We start from the raw sequence: 18,401 nt of genomic DNA, 5'->3' as shown, positions 1-18,401 counted from the left end.
AACATGGAATGACTCCAGCTAGCTCCATCAGCTAGAGCTCTAATGAGTTCCTAGAAGCAGCTAGCTACGAATATACCTTAATGGTGCCTGCTGTTGATATCTCCATGTTATACATATGACGTTAGCACAGTTTTTGGGTCAAGGGAAATAACAGTCTTGAATAAACATTTAACAACTTAGTAAGAGCAGTTTAACAAAGATCTATATAAAACATAAATAAAAAGATTGAATATAAGTTAAGATAAACTTCATACAGTTAGTATATTATTTTAGATAAAAATAAGTGCTGATATTTGCTTGCCTGAGTGTTGATCCCAACCTACAGATGAATTTGGGGCAAAAAATGGTTAACTTGAATTTTTCTTTTAGATGGGATCTACACAATACAGAATCACAGATTCTAAGGCTCCCTATTGTCTTGCTTCACAAGACATAACCTTCCATGCTCCTAAAGGAAGGGACTCCTGCTTCACAGAAAGTAGAAACCAAAGTGATACAGGGTAAAAATGAAACTCCTGGCCTGAAAAGTACCTGGGATGAGTTTGTGTTCTCTAAAACTAAGGAATGAATTTTAGGAACAATGGAGGTTATCAGCAGAATATATTTATTAGGGGAAAGAAAGTTTCCGTCCAAGAGAGGGACAGAGGGGGGCCCCGAACGGATGGTCCCCAGGAAGCTGAGTCTTCCAGGGACTTTTATAGAGTAAAATCATGCAGTGAGGCAGGTCTAATGTGGTGTAGAATTTGGAAACTTGCTTAGGTGGGCATGAGGTGGGACAAAGCTATGGTCAATGAATGAGATTACAAGCACCATTGCTCAGGTAAAATTGATTAAATCCAGTATCCAATGAGGAAGTGAGTCACATAGCAAGTGGGCATGAATATGGGACAGGGGCTCTTCCTATTGGAGGCTGTGTTAGTGACTTTTTAGGGCTCCTTCAAGGTGATTGATACCTATTTTGAGTAACAATCCCTGATGCCCATTCCTAGGGAAGTATGTACCTGTATTTGCTTCCTCTTTTGTCTTGAGGTCTGGCCCATATGGGAGTGTCTGTCTCTTCCAAGTTGCAAAGTCAACTTGCCTTCCATATTGTACTTGAGGGCCTGGCCGTGTCTGACTGCCTGTAATATTTCTATCTAATTTAGCTGCCTACAACAAAAGGACAGCCTTTTAAATCCCTAGGGATTTAAACCCTAGCAATTCAGCTCCAAAATTCATATTCTTTACATACACATGTTGTAGCTAGTTTCCTTTCATTTAATGAAGTGAAGACAGTAAAACAGAGTAAAAGATAGTAAACATTATCCTGAATTCTAAATCCAATGAAATATTTCTAGCAAAAAGTCAATGATGTAACTAATCTTTATCGGTATTTTTGACATTCAACATTTTATTACTATGGCATGTTTTTATACATATGTACAATTACTTTGGAAAGCCCTAGAAGTATGAAATATTTGTAAGCTAATTACCTGGATACAGGGTTTGTTTATTAGGAAAACAAGGGGGGAAATCCATGGGAAACTTATCTCTCAGCAGAAGAGCAGAGTTCTTCCCCAAAATGACCATCTGTTTGTACTCTGCCATTGCTGAGTCCAGATGGCTGTCATCTTTCTTGTGAATGTTTTCCAGTTGGAACTTTTCATGCAAAGCAGAGAAGAGCAATGTTTTGGGTGGGTTGAACTTTGGCTGCTTTGAGTCATGCATTATTGAAAGACAAAGGAACTTCCAGGGGTGATGGAAATGCTTCTGCATCTTGCTTTAGGTAATGATTACAAAGTTGTACCCACTTGTCAAAATTTATTAAACCATATACTGAAGATCTGTGCATTTTGTTGTGCACGAAGTGCTTCTCAATTAAAGAATAGTATAATCTCATGTTTTTGTAACTTGGATGCTCATAAAATTTCTTCCCACAATCCTGTCCAATGAGTTATTTTATAGTCTTTCTGGTTTCCTTTACCTTTTCAACCTCACATTTAAAGTTTATGCATGTTAATAATGTGAGACGTTGCCACACACGCCTTCCTCTAGGTCTGTAGACTCTTACTTTGCATGTGATTATATGATCTCACGTATCTTCTTCCCAAGCCTATATCAGGTTAGAAGCAGCTGCAAAATATACAGACAGGCACAACAGTGAGTAGGTGGAAACCTTGCCTGTGAAGGAAAAAAAGAAACACCAAATGTATGACATAGAATTCAAAAGCATGTGTGCCTGGAATAATTTTTTAAAGCCAGGTGTTTCTTAGTCATAGAGTATCACATTTTTAAAAGAATAGGGTTCATCCAGAGATGTTAAATTTTATGAAACATCCTGTTTCAGTTGCATAGAAGATAAATACATGAAAATTCCACAGAAAACAATGTAAGTACTGTTTTTGTTCTGGTGCTCAAATGGAAAAAACTTCAGATATTGGGGTTAATCCAGGTAGGGATTACAGCCACTCCACAGAAGAATCTAGAATTGGTGGTAAACGTCCAATGTTAAACAAATAAGTGGTGCTCCAGGCAACTGAAAATTGTCATGGAAGCCTAACAGGCATGAATTCAGCACCATTACTGCCAACGTATTTTCTTACTGTGGTAACCATGGAGAGGAACGCGAAGCAAGTGCTTCCCTTGGGCTGCATGGTTGAGAGCACTCCACAGGGTCTGCTCATAAAATAAGTCTTGATGGTTCTTCTGCAAGCAAACCATTCTAAATGGACTCCCAGACAACTTTCTGGATTGTTTTTACTCTACAGAGGTTTGACTGCAAACGTTTTCCAGTAAGCTTGGGAAACAAAACAAAATATCTCGGCTTCTGGTAACACTTAAAAACAAAAACAACAACTATACCAGGTAGGACAAAATATTAAACATACTTAGTGGTTACACTGAAGGAAAGTCTTCATGAGTACAACTTTCAAATGAGAGAAAAAGATAAAGTGGCAAAGAGGATGAAACCTTATTGTCCAAGACTAATGAAAACCTTACTGGGAAGTTAAATGAAAAGGAGAGCCCTACTTTAAGGCTAAGTATCCTGCTCAGATTCTTGCTTGAATGTTGTGGAAGGGGGATGGAGCTCGGGGGCTGAGTACTTGTCTAATGAGCGTGAGGCTTGAGAGTTCATCCTCAGCGCTGCAAGCAAAAAGAGTTCCTTACACTTCATGGTGCACACAGAACAAGAAGAGGGAGGTAGATACTGTTGCAGGAAGAGGGCTTGGAATGTCCGTAGGGATCAGGAGAAAAGAGTGTGTGGGTGTGTGGGAGGTTGTCCAGGGAAATGGTCCCTGCCAACTTGAGTTTGAACTGCCAGAGCATTCCTGGGATATTCTCCTTAGTTGCTAGAAAGGTGACAAGTTTAAACAGTACTACAAGTACCTGCTAGCTTTTTTTTTTTTTTGATAAATTTTTTTTGTTAAATTCTAAAAAGATAATAACTTTAAGGAAACTTTGAAATAAAATGACTTCTCTTCTAATACTCATTAACAGGTATTTTATAAGCAATTAATAGTTTTATTATGAATATTTTTTTCTGGACTAATACTTTGGTCAACTCAATTTCCTCTTTGGGTGACGATGGTTAAAGCAGCTTCTGGCCGCTGCAAGTGGGGAACAAGCCCCTGGGGCCGTGTCATTCTGCCATAAATTGGAAAGTTGAATCACAGAGATGTCTTATCTCACATATACTTGCATGAATGTTTTCAGGATTTGTCCTTTCAGCAACTACTGATTGATAGTCATTCACTTTGCTGAAGTAAAGTAGAACAAACATTCCCTGATAGCTACACCAAGCCTCTCCAGGTGGAGGGCAAGGATTTCCATTGTTAACTTATTGCTTAGTAAAGGAAACAGATACCAGAAAAGTGACAAAGCTAGTTAATGCTAGAATGAAAAATCAAGTCTATTTATTTATTTGCACCAGGAATTGAACTCAGTACCTCACCCTTGCCAGGCAGGCGTGATACCACTGTCCTAAATCCCTGGCTCCCCAATTAAGTTTCTTTTTTCTTTTTCTTAAATCTTATTTATTTATGTATTTGGTACAGGGTCTTAGAATGCAGCTGACTCAGTGATCCTGCTGTCTCAGCCTCCCTAGCACTGGGATTACAGGTGTGTGCCACAACGCCCGGTTTTGGTGGCTGGCTGAGCGCTAGGCCGGCATGGGGCTGGGCCATCATGGCATGTGGTACTGGAGATAGAACCTGGGTCCTTGGGCTTGCCAGGCAGGCACTTAGACCTCTGAGCTATCTCCCTGGCCCCAAATCAAGTTCTTAAATGTCAAACTTTACACTTATAAATAAAATGTAAAAGTAATACCGAAAGTTCACATATACCCTTCACTCAACTTTCCTTAATGTTAACAATTATCTAACCATAGCTCAGTTATCAAAACCAGAAGAATTAACATTGATACACTTTGGGGGGATGAGGTGAAGACAGGATTTCACTGTGAAATTTATGCTGGCCTTGATCTCACTTTGTAGCTTAGGCTGGCCTCAAACTTAGAGTGATTTTTCTGCCTCAGTCTCCCAAGTGCTGGGATTACAGGCATGTACCTCCATGTCTGGCTATGGCTATTAAACTACAGACTATTTTTAATTTTATGAGTCTTCCCCTTCATATCTTTTTATTTTGTTGTTGGATATCTATATGAAATCCCAAATCCCACATTGCACTTAGCTATTACAATCCCCAGTTTTCTCCAAATTCTCCAGTGTTTCAACTTCTGCCTTTGATGAACTTGACGCTATTGAAGAGAACTGGTCAAGTATTCTGCTAAATGTCCTGGGGCTTGCGGGTTAGCTCAGTTGTTTAAGCCCCTGCTTGGGCAAACCCAGTCAGATGCAGGGCACGGTGGTTTGAACCTCAGCTCCACATGCCCTACTGGATCCACCCTTAAGGCAACCTGGGCCAGCCCCTCACACCCTCAAAAAAAATCCTTCTCAGTTGAGCCTTTCCAGATAGCTCAGTTGTTTAAAGTTTCACTTGGGCAAATGCATTCAGGTGCATAAGACTGCAGTTCAATTCCCAGTTCTAGAACCTGCACCAGACCCACCCTTATGGCAGCCTGAAGTATCAAAAAAAAAAAAAAAATCCTTCTGCTGAATGTCACTCAAAGCTGTCTAATATTTCTCATGATTAGATTGAGGTGGAGAATTTTTGTTGAGAAAGTCATGCAACTGACATCCCTTATGACTACATCACATAGGCATCTACTTTGTTGGTATGTCCTATCCTGGTGATGCTAGATTTGCTCCTTTTGTACCCCAAGGGCACCCCCACTGCTCCTCTGCCCATTTTATTTGTAGCCCTGCATGATTTGGGAAATGTAGTAGAATTAAAAGATATAAAAGTACCAAATTTTCTTATTCTATGTTTTGTATTTTTTCTGTTTTTAATCAATAAATGTCTTGTAGATTCAAGTTTGAGCATCTACCAGTGGCTCTTGTTTCCAATGAATTCATTGAGATAATTGTCCAATAATCTTTTTTGTTTTTGTTTTTCTTTTTGAGACAGGGTCTCACTATGCAGTTTGGGCTGGCCTTGAGCTCACTTTGTAGCCCATGTTGGTCTTGAACTCTTAATGATCCTCCTGCCTCAGCCTCCCAAGTGCTGGAATTATAGGTATGTTCCACCAATAATCATTTTGTATTTCTCTAATTCTTCCTGAATTTTCTAATTCCTATTCTCCCACAAAGAAGCACTATCCTTTCTCTTCCATATTTTTATGTATTTACTCATTCAATTATATATTTCTTTTGATATGTATGAGCATGTGAATATTCATTTTATTATACTGGATTATAATCCAATGCTATTGTTACTTATTTTGATGCTCAAATTTTCCAGCTTTGGAAGGTTGGGGGCTCTTTTAGGTTGGTTCTTGTATATTCTCTTGACAGGCCTCATTGTTCTGAAGTTCTTTTTTTTCTTTTTTTGGCAGAACCGGGGATTGAACTCAGGCCCTTGCACTTGCTAGGCAAGTGTTTATTCTACTGAGCCATCTCCCCGGCCCTTGAAGCTCTTAATGTTCTTTTGAATAATACTTTGTTTTCTGACATCACAAAATTTTCAGGCTGAATTAAACTTTTCCTGATCTCAGGTCTGAAATCAACCATTTCACTGTAAGAATCTTATGAAACAAGCAAGACCTTCTGATATTAATGTGTTTTCTTCCAGCAGCTCATGTTATGTCATAAACAGTTTCCATTCAAACCCTTTATACATTTTTCTTAGAAATATACCTAAAATATGGGTGGCATTTGTGCTTTTTGAGTTTATTCTAGTTATCAAATACCATCTGAAGTTACTTCTAGTGTCCTCTGCTCTCTCTAATTGTATCACTGGGTTGACCAGGGCACAAGATGACAGAATGAGAAGCTATGGACTTGAATTGAGGGTAGATATGTTTATAGGCACAGGCAGACATGATACAGAGATAGCTATGGATAGGGAGACCAAGAAAATCCTCATATAGAATTTGAATATATACACTTCAATTCTTTCTGTTTCACCACTGTACAAACAACAACAAGAACAACAAGAACAACACACACACATATACACACACACAGACGCACGCGCGCGCGCGCACACACACACACACACACACACACACACATTTCAAAAGGAAATCAGGACTGTTGAAGTTATTTTTTCCTGGCACTTTCTTACTCATAGAGAAGCTGCTCTTTGTGACTCAGCATCCCTCACGTTGCCTCCTGCAGCTGTCTGGGCTGATACGTGGGGTCACAGCAAGCCTGGAAAGGTCCTTCACATTCTCTGGGTTGGAGATGGAAACAATCAAACATACAGATGATAAATGAAAGCAGAACTAAGCTCACAGTAGAAATCAAAAGGAAGACTAGGGACTGATGAGATAGCTCAGTGGTGCAGCCCCTGCCTGGAAAGGATGAGGCCCTGAGTTGAAGGCACGCCAGGAAACAAAAGGAAGACTGCAAGCAAGAACTTTGAAATTTTATATTTTTAGTCCTTTTCCATAAATACTGGGGCATTAAAAAAGACAAACATACCGGGGTGTGGTGGTGCCCATCTCTAATTCCAGCACTCAGGAGGTTGAGCAGGAGGAGAGTTCCAGGCCAGTCTAGGCTACAGAGTGAGTTCAAAGCCATCTTGAACTACGTACAGAAACCCTGTATCACCAAAGCTAAAAAACAAACAACTTAGAAATAAACAACTTAGAAAACAACTTAGAAACTTGGAAACCTTGATATATTTAAATCACAACATATCTAAGCATATATTGTGATTTAAATACCTGTAATATTTGAGAAATTAAGAACACTCAAGGGTAACAATTGCAGTTTTCTGGGTTCATTATGAGGAAAAGTTGCATACTATAATCACCTCATATTTTTATTTGTAATTTTCTACAAATGACATTAGTGTTTCTTGTACTTGTCGCTGTGTGGATTTATGTGGTATGTATGTATGTGTGTGTCAGAGAGGCAGAGACAGACACACAGGGAGAATAATAGTTTCTTACTATTACAGGAAATTTAGTACAAGTCAGCACAGATCTAGACAGACTGAGTCACTGACCAGAAGAGCAAGTTGACTTTTCAGAGTACACAGGAATGGAATTGGATTTTGTCTTCCAAGATAGAAGGAAAGAATGGGAGGGTGGTTTGAAATTTGAGAAGAGGAGCTTAATAAAATGAGTTTTTGGAGGATGGGTGTAGTTCAGTTGCAGAACACTTGGTCACTTTGTGCAAGGCCCTGGGTTTAATCCCCAGTAGCACAGGAAAAAAAATTGTTTTCAATTTTTCCCAATGATGTTGAATTTGAATTTTATCTTAATTTCCACAGTATTTGTTGTAGATTATTTAGAAAATTTTCTCCTCAACTCTGAGACTGAGGCCCCACAATCATTTAGTCCTTAAGTGCAACCCACCCGCCCTCCTCCACATCTTGGGTTTTGTCTGTTCCTTCCTGTCCCTCCAGTACTCACCTGGCTCAGGCCCTCATGGGGGTTTGTCTAGAACATTGCCACAGTCTATCCCCACTCTCAACTGTCTCAAAATTACCCCCTGAAAACTCATTTCTCCTCCTACCTCCTAGGAGGTCAGTGTTTCTCTCCCAGTGACCTGGCTGAACTTGGCTCCAGCTTACTCTGTACACCTCATTAGCAGCTCAAAGCGTTTTCTCCCCTACTGACAGAGGCCAGAGCTCTTTGAGGAAGGGGATTGTGTCCTCTTATTTTCCTGTCCTCAGTACCTAGCAGTGTTGGTTACACCATGTACTTGACAGTGCTTGGTCAGTATGTGAAAAGTGAACAAATGAGAGAACAAGGACTGCACCCAGTTCACCAGGGAAATAGCTGCAGACTGCTCATCAATTTCAGCAAGGGTTTCCCCTGGGACCTATAAGTTATTACATGGAATATTATCTCCTTTAAGACATCATCCATTTGTCTCTTTATTTTCTCAAAATACCAAGAATTATTTTTGAGTGTATTTTTTGTTATTATATCTCATATCTCCACCTAGTGAAGCAAACTAGTAATACAGCAATTAAAATACCTGTTTATATGAAACAAAGTTGTGAAATTTTATTTTTTGAAAAATTAATCTTTCTTTTCCAGGATCAGAAACCTTCAATTATATTTACTTTGTACTTTTCAGAGTTCCAAAAGTTCTTTCTTGCAAAAATAACCTGTGTCTAAATGTCTGGACAGTGTCATGTTGGAAAATATATTGCATATGAAAAATATAGAATGAGCTTGTCTTTCACTGTTTCAAAATCAGAGTCATTGGTATTTGTTAATACAGATCATTATCTAGATAGCTCATGGAGAAACATTTTTTGTGAACTATGTGAACTAGCCTAACAACTATTGCAAAAAATATTTATTGAGTGGTTTCTTATGATCAAATGTGATTCAATGTATATTTTTAGTGTGATACCTATTTGTACAACTTTTTAAAAAATAATGGAGTAATATAAGTATGTATATATCATATACACACACACATATACATTTCTATTAGTGTAACATGAACAAAACTTTCCATAGTATTACAAGAGGTAATTTGGTACAAAGAATGCTGAAGTTAGTGATAGACCGGCCTTTTGCGGGTTAAATGTAGAACCCCCACCTCTTGGTATTTACTCTTTAAAATGAACAATGCATGAAGTGAATGAAGGGTTAATACCTACCCCATGCTTTTGCTAATGTGATAATCCTACCCATAATATTCAGTATGTTTGCTTTGTAAGATAAGTAATAACAATTAAGTTGTTCTAGCTCTTGTCCTCCAAGGGATCTGACCTTGACCCTCAGTTGCCTATTTAGCTAATCCGATCCACCACATGATGGTAATGGATTGTATGAGCCTTTAGGAATACTCAAGCAAATATTGTCTTGTCTCCTTTCTTATTTAGATTAATTACAGATGCTAAATGATTTAATCTACAGTAGCTCTAGAGGATGAAAACTTTGCCTTGGTTTTTATGTGCTGATTTTCTATCTTGTTACCTTGTTGAACCCATTTGTTCTAGTAGTCTTTTGACGGCATTTTTAACATCTTCTATGTAAAAGATCATATGATCTGTGAATAAGGATAGTTTGACTTTTTCCTTTCCTATATTGATCCTTTTTATTTCTTTCTCTTGCCTGATTTCTCTGGCTAAAGTTTTGAGTACTAGATAAAGAAGTAATAATAGATTCCTGAGTAAAGGAATAGCTTTTAGCTTTTTGACATTTTATGTGATGTAAGCAGTAGGTCTGCCATTAGTGCCTTTCATTGGATTGAGATAGGTCCATCAATATCAGTTTTCATTAGGGTTTTTATTGTGGATGGATGTGGGGTTTTTTTGCATCTATTGAGGTAATCATATTTTTTGTCCTTACTTCTGTTTATGAGATATATTTTTTGATATGTGTATGCTGGACTATCCTTGCATCCTCATGGTGAAGCCAACTTAGTATGATATATGACCTTTTTAATTAATTTGTTGCCTTCTGCTTGCCAGTCTTTGTTAAGGATATTTGTTCATTAAGAAGACTGACCTATAGATTTCTTTTTCAGTTGGGTCTGTGACTGGTTTTGGAATCAAAGTAATGTTAGCTTCAAGGAAAAGTAGGCAATAATACTAATAATAACAATAACTTGTTAACAAAAAGCTAAGGAGGGCGAGTGAGATAGCTCAGTGGACTAAGCACCTGCCTAGGCAAACACAGGGAACAGGGTTCCATCCCCAGCACCACGTGCCTCACCAGTCCACCCCCGGGCATGCTGAGCTGGCAACAGTGACCCAGTGTGGTGGCACACACCTGTAATCCCAGTGCTGGGGAGGTTGAGAACAGAAGGATCACTACAAGTCTGAGCTTTGTAGTGAGACCCTGTACAAAAACATATATTTTTTTAAAAACCTAAGGACTGATAGAGCTACCATACAATTCTATAGGAATTTAAGGGGCTTTCTAATGTTCGTTAATGTTTTTTAAACTTTTTAATGAAACTGAAATGGAACTAGTACTGACAAACTTACTTCTTTAGGGGCTGGCATGCGGTTTATTTTTGGAGAAAGTCCCATGAGTTGCTTAGAAGAATGTATATTCTTCTGTTGTTGGGTGGAATATTCCATATACATCCATTAAGTCCATTTGTGTACTAAACACATTAAAACTAATAAATAAATAAATAATACTTCTAATCATAAAATGACAAAAAAAATCTATTTATTTGAAGTTGGTTTAACTCTGATGTTTCTTTGTTGATTTTTTTTTCTAGTTGATCTATTTGCGACAAGGATGTATTGAGGTCCCCACTGTAATTATGATGATGCTTATCTGATCTTTCATTTCCAGCAGTGTATGTGACACTGGATATGCCAGTGGTCAGTGAATATATTTATAAAAGTTATCTTTTCTTGAAATATTCCCTTAGCCAATATGTAACAGCCTTCTTTGCCTATTTATTTATTTTTTGGCACTGGAAATCAAACTCAAGACCTTGTACTTTCCAAGTAGGTGCTGTACTGCTGAGCTATAGCCCCAGCTCTTCTTTACCTATTCTAACCTGTCTCAGCTTAAAGTTTATTTGTTCTGAAAATAAGAGTTTCTCCTGCGTGTGTGTGTGTGTGTGTGTGTGTGTGTTCCTGTTGTGTGGAATATTGTTTTTCATCCTTATGTTTTTAGTGCATGAATTTCTATTTTAGGGTCATTTTTTAAAAATCCAACTTGCCAACCTGCTTTTTCATTGGGAATCAAAGTTGTTCACATTGGGAATTACTACAGCAATGTATCGGCTCCGTCCTGCCATTGCATTATTTTCCTGTCGCTGATTCCTTTTTCTCCTTGCTCTGCTCATCTGCACAGCCTTTTTATTGTATTTATTCCACTTGCCTTTTCGGCATCACTGGCATCATTGCTTTTTCTAAGACAGCCTGAGAATTTGTTGCAGAGCTGGTTTGTCGCTTCTGCAGTCCACATCACCAGCAATATGTTTTGTCTCTTGGATTTCGGTATGGTACCTTTTCCTCAACTCTTAATTCTTTGCTAAATTGTTTTCTGAATAGCGTAGCTAACTGCAGGCCTTTTCTCTGTCCCAAGATCTGACCACCTTCATTAATTTTTGAAGTAGAGATGATGTGTAACTGGCCCAGTGCCGAGTTCTTTGGAAATGAACTGTAGTAATTTTGATGACACACAGAGAAACCAGATATTGGCATACATTAAAAACAAGTAACAACAGCAACTATGCCACTCTGACAATAGCAACAAAGTCAGCAACAATGATACAAACTGTATATGAACAAAAGGTAAGAACCAAAAAAAAAAAAAAAAAAAAAGGTAAGAACCAATAAATGCTACCACTGCCGAGAGTGGTGGCGCACACCTAAATGGCACACGCCTCTAATCCCTGGTCACAGGAGGCTAAGCCAGGAGGATTATTACAAGTTTGAGACCAGCCTAGGCTACAAAGTGAGCTCAAGGCCAACCTAAACTATGTAACCAGACCTGTCAAAAAAAAAAAAAAAGACAAAAAAAGGCTAACACTATACCACCCTTACCAATAAAAAAGTGATCTTCAATATAAAATACATTTAATCTTAGCCAGAAGGCAGCGATTTGTAATATAAAATATACAGAGAAACAAACCAAATGTTTATATATAGCAAGTATCTACTAACCCCAATAAATATATCTTTATTTGTTATGGTTGCTACCTTACACAAACTTAAGATGTTCAGAAGGTTAACTAAGTGACTCAGGAGAGGGCAGGGTTCTTGTTTTTACGCATCCTGAGCCTGTGCAAGAGGAGGGCATAGAGACGGCGTGGGTGTGAAGGACACGTTCCCTCTACCCCGCCTGGGTGGGGTAACCTGCTTATAATGTAAAGGTCTTGCTCTTGTTGCTTTAGCTGTCTTCTGCCCCTGTGAAGCATTGCCCCTGTGCTGTGCCACCCTGCCTCAGAGCCAGTTCATTACAGACTGAAAACCTCCGCAAGCTGTGAGCTAAATAAACCTTTCCTTCCTTAATTCTGAATGTCAGGTATTTTGGTTCAGCAATGAGAGAAATATATCTATGATATCATTGAAAATGGAAAAGAATTCAATAATAGCATATTATTGAATAGCATCAACTAAATATCTAAAAGTTAATGATACTACTAATAAAAATTATGAGGACGGAGAAAATAAAAGAAGTAAAATTTGAAAAGTAAAACAAAGAGGAGATGTTTTGTTTTGTTTTGTGGAACCGGGGGTTGAACTCAGGCCCTTGCACTTGCCAGGGAAGCGCTTATTCTACTGAGCCATCTCCCTGGCCAAAGAGGAGAAAAATGGAAATAAACCATCCACTTAAAGAGTAAAAGAAAATTAATAGAATTAAAGTAATAGAGAAGAACAAAGATGAAAAAGGGAAAAAAGAAAAAACGAGAAAAAGAAAAAAGCTTCACACACCCCCTCCCCCCCGCAGCAACAAAGAGAAAAGAGTCCAGAAAATTCATCTGTGTGTTTTAATTGTTGGTTTCTCTCCACGGCCTGCACTATTGGAATCCACCAGATGCGGGGAGAGGGCAGCGAGTCAATAGCGGTCTTACTTTGTTTCCACACATACTTCTGTGTGTGTGAATGCTGAGTCCTGTACCACCTTTCCTTGGATGTGGTCACCCAGTGGAGATGCCCTAAGAGCTTTGCGTATGCCAGCCATTCTCAGTTTCTGCATCGCTTTATGTGCCCACATGACTGCTTTCTCCATGCAGCTTTATGGCCTGTGGCTTGTGGAGTACCCTTCTGTCCATTGGATCTCAATACACACATGACTATAGCTCCAAGTTGAGGACTATCCCTGATCACATTAGTATGGGGAAAGAAAACATCACTGAGTTCTGTGGTGGAAGCAGGCTGTGATAGGTTCAGCAGTTCATTGGACTTAATACTAGGAATTTCATACCCTGCCCATTCGAAATATGGCATATTTCATGCCCTGACTTCTGACCACAAAGGGTGAGACACTGAGCTTGCCACTCCTTAAATTTCTCAGTGAGTCTATTTCTAGCGTGTGTCCTCCCTGTGACTCTTCTAGTTGTGCCCCGGTATTCAGTGTAGTTGTTCTGTGGCTTCCGATTCTCAGGGTATCTCAGCCTTAAACAATTAACCCTTTTCCAAAATGGTTTCTGACTTTCAAATATGGTGGGGGCTGCAGTGGCTTCTTCTCACATTCTAGCCTGCCATATACAAGAAGCTGCTTTCAGAGCAGAACCACACTCTTTGGCAGTTGACAATAAGCCAGGGTTTTCTTGGGTCTAGTCTGTTGGTTTTTTCCCCCAGGACTGCTGGCCCTGACTGGACTTATGACGTAGTATTTGCAGAGAAAAGTTGCCCTCTCCAGGAGCCTGGGTTAGCATTCAAGACTGCTTCTTTCTTTTCTGTGTGTCTTTTCTCCAATATCTTTGTGAAGACTAGTTTCCCTGTCAGCTTGTTCTTAATTCCCAGAGCTTTTCGTTCTTTTCTCTGCACTAAGTTGTTTTCAAGGGTTATTGAGTCCAGGTCCTAGACTAGGGCTTAGAGGAACTAAGACATGCTGCTAGATTTTTTTTTGCCATTGTCCTTAGTTTTCTTCTTTCTTCCTTGATTTTGTTTATGGTAATTTTATGTAGAAATTTCCACACATCCTACATTTCAAGTTTTCTTTTATTTGTTTTACATTTGTTTTCATTTTTCAGATTTATTCAGCCAGGATGTGGTTGTATTTTTAATTTATAATTATTTCATTTTCCTCCCAAATGTTAATTTGAGTAAATGAGAAATATTTTCCCAGACCTGCATATCAGCCTGGCATATTTGTCAATTTTAATATTGGCCAGAAAACATTCAGTTCCCTAGTCATTCTCTCAATCTCTAGGGAAACCCCAAAACTTGATGCAACCTTATTCTTCAGAATATATAAATGGTAAAGAGAATTCTGACTTATTAAATTAAATTAAATCAGAGCCTGGCATGGTGGCACACGTCTGTGATCTCAGCACTTGAGAGGCTGAGACATAGCCATGAGTTTGAGGCCACCCAGGGCTACACAGTGAGTTCAAGGCCACCTTAAATTACATAGTGAGATCCTGTCTTAAAAAATAATAAATAGGGCCAGGGAGATGGCTCAGTGGAATAAACACTTCCCTGGCAAGCGCAAGGGCCTGGGTTCAATCCCGGTTCTGCAAAACAAAATAAAATCAAATAAAAATAAATAATAATAATAATAAATAAAGCGATAGGCTATAGGATAAAGGGAAGGAGAAGAAAAGAGCTTAACTCACAGCTTCAAACTAAACCCATGAAAAAATATAAAAAAATCTAATCTACATTTCTTTTCTGTATTGTGATTAGCCAGTAGTACAACATCACATCCTGATTTTAGAACAAATTAAGAAGCACTAAAACATCCTGCATGAACTCTCCTTCTGCCCCATGGCTTTGCCCAACTTTCATTGTCCTGCCCTCTTTTCTGTAGACGATGTAAATGCAAGCTATTTTTCTTTTCGCCCAAGTTTTTTAAATAAAATACCTATAACCTAGATCCTTAGACATAGTGGATGTTTTCTGGACTGCTATCTGGCCATGCCACCGTAGCTTGGTAAGTTTGTCCCAGGACTTGTTCTTTTGTAGTTTAGCGAGTATCTGTAACAGCTACTCGCTAAACTGTTAAACTTTTACGTCAGAGACCTTTTGGTCTCAGGAGTTTAACGAAAGACTTCTCCATTAGATTAAAAAAAAAAATGACTAACAAGGAGATAATATCTGCTCTGAGATTATTATCTTGGAGCCTTTTATCTTAGTACACCTTCCCTTTTCTACCTTCAGTCTTTATAGAGAATCTATTTTTGATTCTCTGCCCTTTGGAACTAAATTCCTTCTATTCTCTACAGCAGTCTCAAGTCCACCAGAATCTGCTATTTGGAGTTGCCATGGGCATCGAGTTCTTACTTCTGTACTGGCTTGTTCCTTAGCAACAGATAAATGCCTTTGGGTAAGCAAAAGCATTTCATTGTCTTTCTATGTAGGACAATATTGTCCTCTGTCTTCACCAAGAGAATTCAAAGATAAAAGTTTTAGAGAGAGGACTGGTGGGTACTGGTTCATAGATATTAGGGTTGGTTAGGGCCATTGGGGACCTTAGGGAGATTTTTCTTGTACCTGGTGGAGGGGAGCTCTTTTGTGCCTTGACTTGAAAAAATTTTCTACAGTGCTTCCAGAGCCTCTTTACCTTCAGACCCTCTTATACTTTTACTCTAGGCTACTAGCCAAGGGATAGAGAACCAAATAGTACTAACCTTGATCTTGGCTGAGATTTCTGTGTAATTTGATTTCAGAAGCTTGGCTAGGAAATTAAGAACAACAACAAAAAGCTATTGCTCTGAGGTAACAGGAGAGAAAACTTCTTCGATCAAGACAGTAACCTCAAAAAACATCATGTGGAGATTTGAGAGGTACTTTTTATATCACTGGTTGTGCACCATGGGTACAATAAGTAAGTGATAGGACTCAAATGTGTTGAATTTTAAACATACTTCTCAGCTTTGGTTAATGGAATAGGGCTGCATGTGTACCTTTTACAAAATAAGTATAAGTTGTATACAAATGATATTTGGCACATTCACAGTGTTAAGACTGTTCTATGTCTCTAATTTCCTTCAAATAGTATAGCTTGGGCCATGTGATAGTATGCAAATGATGGTCAATTTAAGCTTTTCATTCAGAGGCAGCTGTTTGTCTTATTGATAGATGCTGTGTTGAGGGATGGTGAACATAATAATTTATTGTGTGTTCAAGAGCCGGCCAGATAGCTCAGTGGACTAAAGCACCTGCTTAGGCAGAACACAGTGGCTGGGGTTCTATCCCCTGCCTGTTGTGCCAGCCCCACCCATGGGGCATACTGAGACAGCAGTTGAGACTGGGCGTGGTGGTACAAGCTTGTAATCGCAGTGCTTGGGAGGCTGAAGACAGGAGAATAACTAAAAGTCTGATCTACGTAGTGAGACTCTATAACCCTGTACCAAATGCAAAAAAAAATTTTTTTTTAATTATTGGGTGTTCAACTGGAACAAGAAATGTCTATCACATAGATTAGTTTAGCACACTTCTGGGTGTGTCTGAGTGATTGATTTACCAGAAGGAAGACCCAGTCTGGATGTGGGCGGCACCAAAAAATAGACTTGTGGCCTGAAGCGGATAAAAAAGGAAAGAGGAAGGAAGCCTCTGCTTTTGTTTCTTCAGGGGAGCTCCAATCTTCTCCATCACCTTTGGATGTCCATCTTGGCATACAGTGCAGACCCTTTAGCCTTCTCAGGCAGACCTTTTGGTTTGGGTGAAGAATTATTAGTCACCCTAGCTTGAAACTAAGACTTAGGCTACGTCCTTCTCAATAAGTTTAACAGGAAGAAAGATGATGAGCTTTGGGGCAGTGTCAGAATCCAGAAAACAGTGTGAGCAGGCCACTCTGCTGGTCAGAGTATGTGTTCTTTGAGCTCCTCGGTAAAGCAGCATTGGTGAAGATGAGTCTCCAGAAGTTGTCATGTAGGCGTTAGAGAAGGAAGTGGTAGAAGATTTACTCCTCAGCCCTTCTTTGTTCCCTTCAACTAGCCTGTGCTGCCCTAATTCTACCCTTCCAACACTGAGGTAGTCTCTGCTGGCTTCTGTTGAGCAAGGCAGTGGTACTTCTCTCGATCAGGAGAAGGGCAGGAAGAGAATTTGAAAATACTTCTTCTATGTCCCTCTCAACAGTCATGAAAAGGTATCATCAAGAGAACACAAAAAAATACTAGCAAGGATGTGGGGAGAAAGGAACACTGGCACACTCTGTGTAGAAAAGTAAATTAAGACAACCATTGTGAAAACCAGTGTGGAAGGTCCCCAGAAAACTAACAGCATAACTACCATATGATCCAACTGTACCACTGCTTGGCATATACTCAAAGGAATTAAAGTGAGCATGCCGTAGAGTGACCCTCACACTCATGTTTCTTGTGGCATCATTACCAATAGCCAAGATATGGAATCTGGTTAGGTGCTCATCACCAGATAAATGAAGAAAATGTTATATACGTAATGGAGTATTGTTCATCCACAAAGAAGAATGAAATCATGTCATTTGCAGAAGCTGGATCGATCATGGGGACCAAGTTACATTAAAATAAGCCAAATTCAGAGAAATAATATCTCTCATCATCTTGTCTGTCCCACATTGGATATGGAGGAAAAATAAAGAGGACATGACAGTAGAAGGGAAACCATGAGAAGAAGAATAATGGGGAGAGGGGAGAGTAAGAAAGAGTTGAAGAGAGTGGGAAGGATCAAAGTATGCTAGATGCATGTATGAAAACTCATGATAAAACTCATTATTCTATATAAGTTATATGCACTAATAAAAAAAGTAGAAACACAGAGAACCCTGGCATCCCTTTTCTTCAGTGCAACTTTGGTATTAAGAGACAGCTCTAATGCCTTAGCTTCTCCTGAGGCTTTCACTATTAGTGTTATCTTTATTTCCATTATGCATCTGTGGTTTGAAGCAGAGGATGTAGCATTTGGAGGTATTTATCATCTGGATAGCAATTCATGATTTTCCAGGACATCATGGGAATTTTTGTGTATTTGAAATTTTAAGACACATGTGTCAGTTGATATTATTGCTACTTAGTGATTTTCATGATATAACATATACTGGAAGTCATCTTATCTAAAAAAACAGAAATGCTTATCAAATGGTGGATATTCGTCATAATTTTATGTGTTTTTTACATGTGTCTTAATTTATAGAGTTGATATCATAGGAAGGTTATAATACTGGAGCCACAGAGTGCCTCCCCCACCCCGCCCGCCGAGTAGGATTTTCTGCCCAGTTCCAGGAGCCCCCGGACCCAGTCCTAGCCCAGGTCCGGTGAGTGTGCGGA

Source organism: Octodon degus, unplaced genomic scaffold (assembly GCF_000260255.1).
Source record: "Octodon degus isolate 3935 unplaced genomic scaffold, OctDeg1.0 scaffold00216, whole genome shotgun sequence".
Taxonomy (NCBI): domain Eukaryota; kingdom Metazoa; phylum Chordata; class Mammalia; order Rodentia; family Octodontidae; genus Octodon; species Octodon degus.
Note: the sequence above shows the minus strand (reverse complement) of the source record.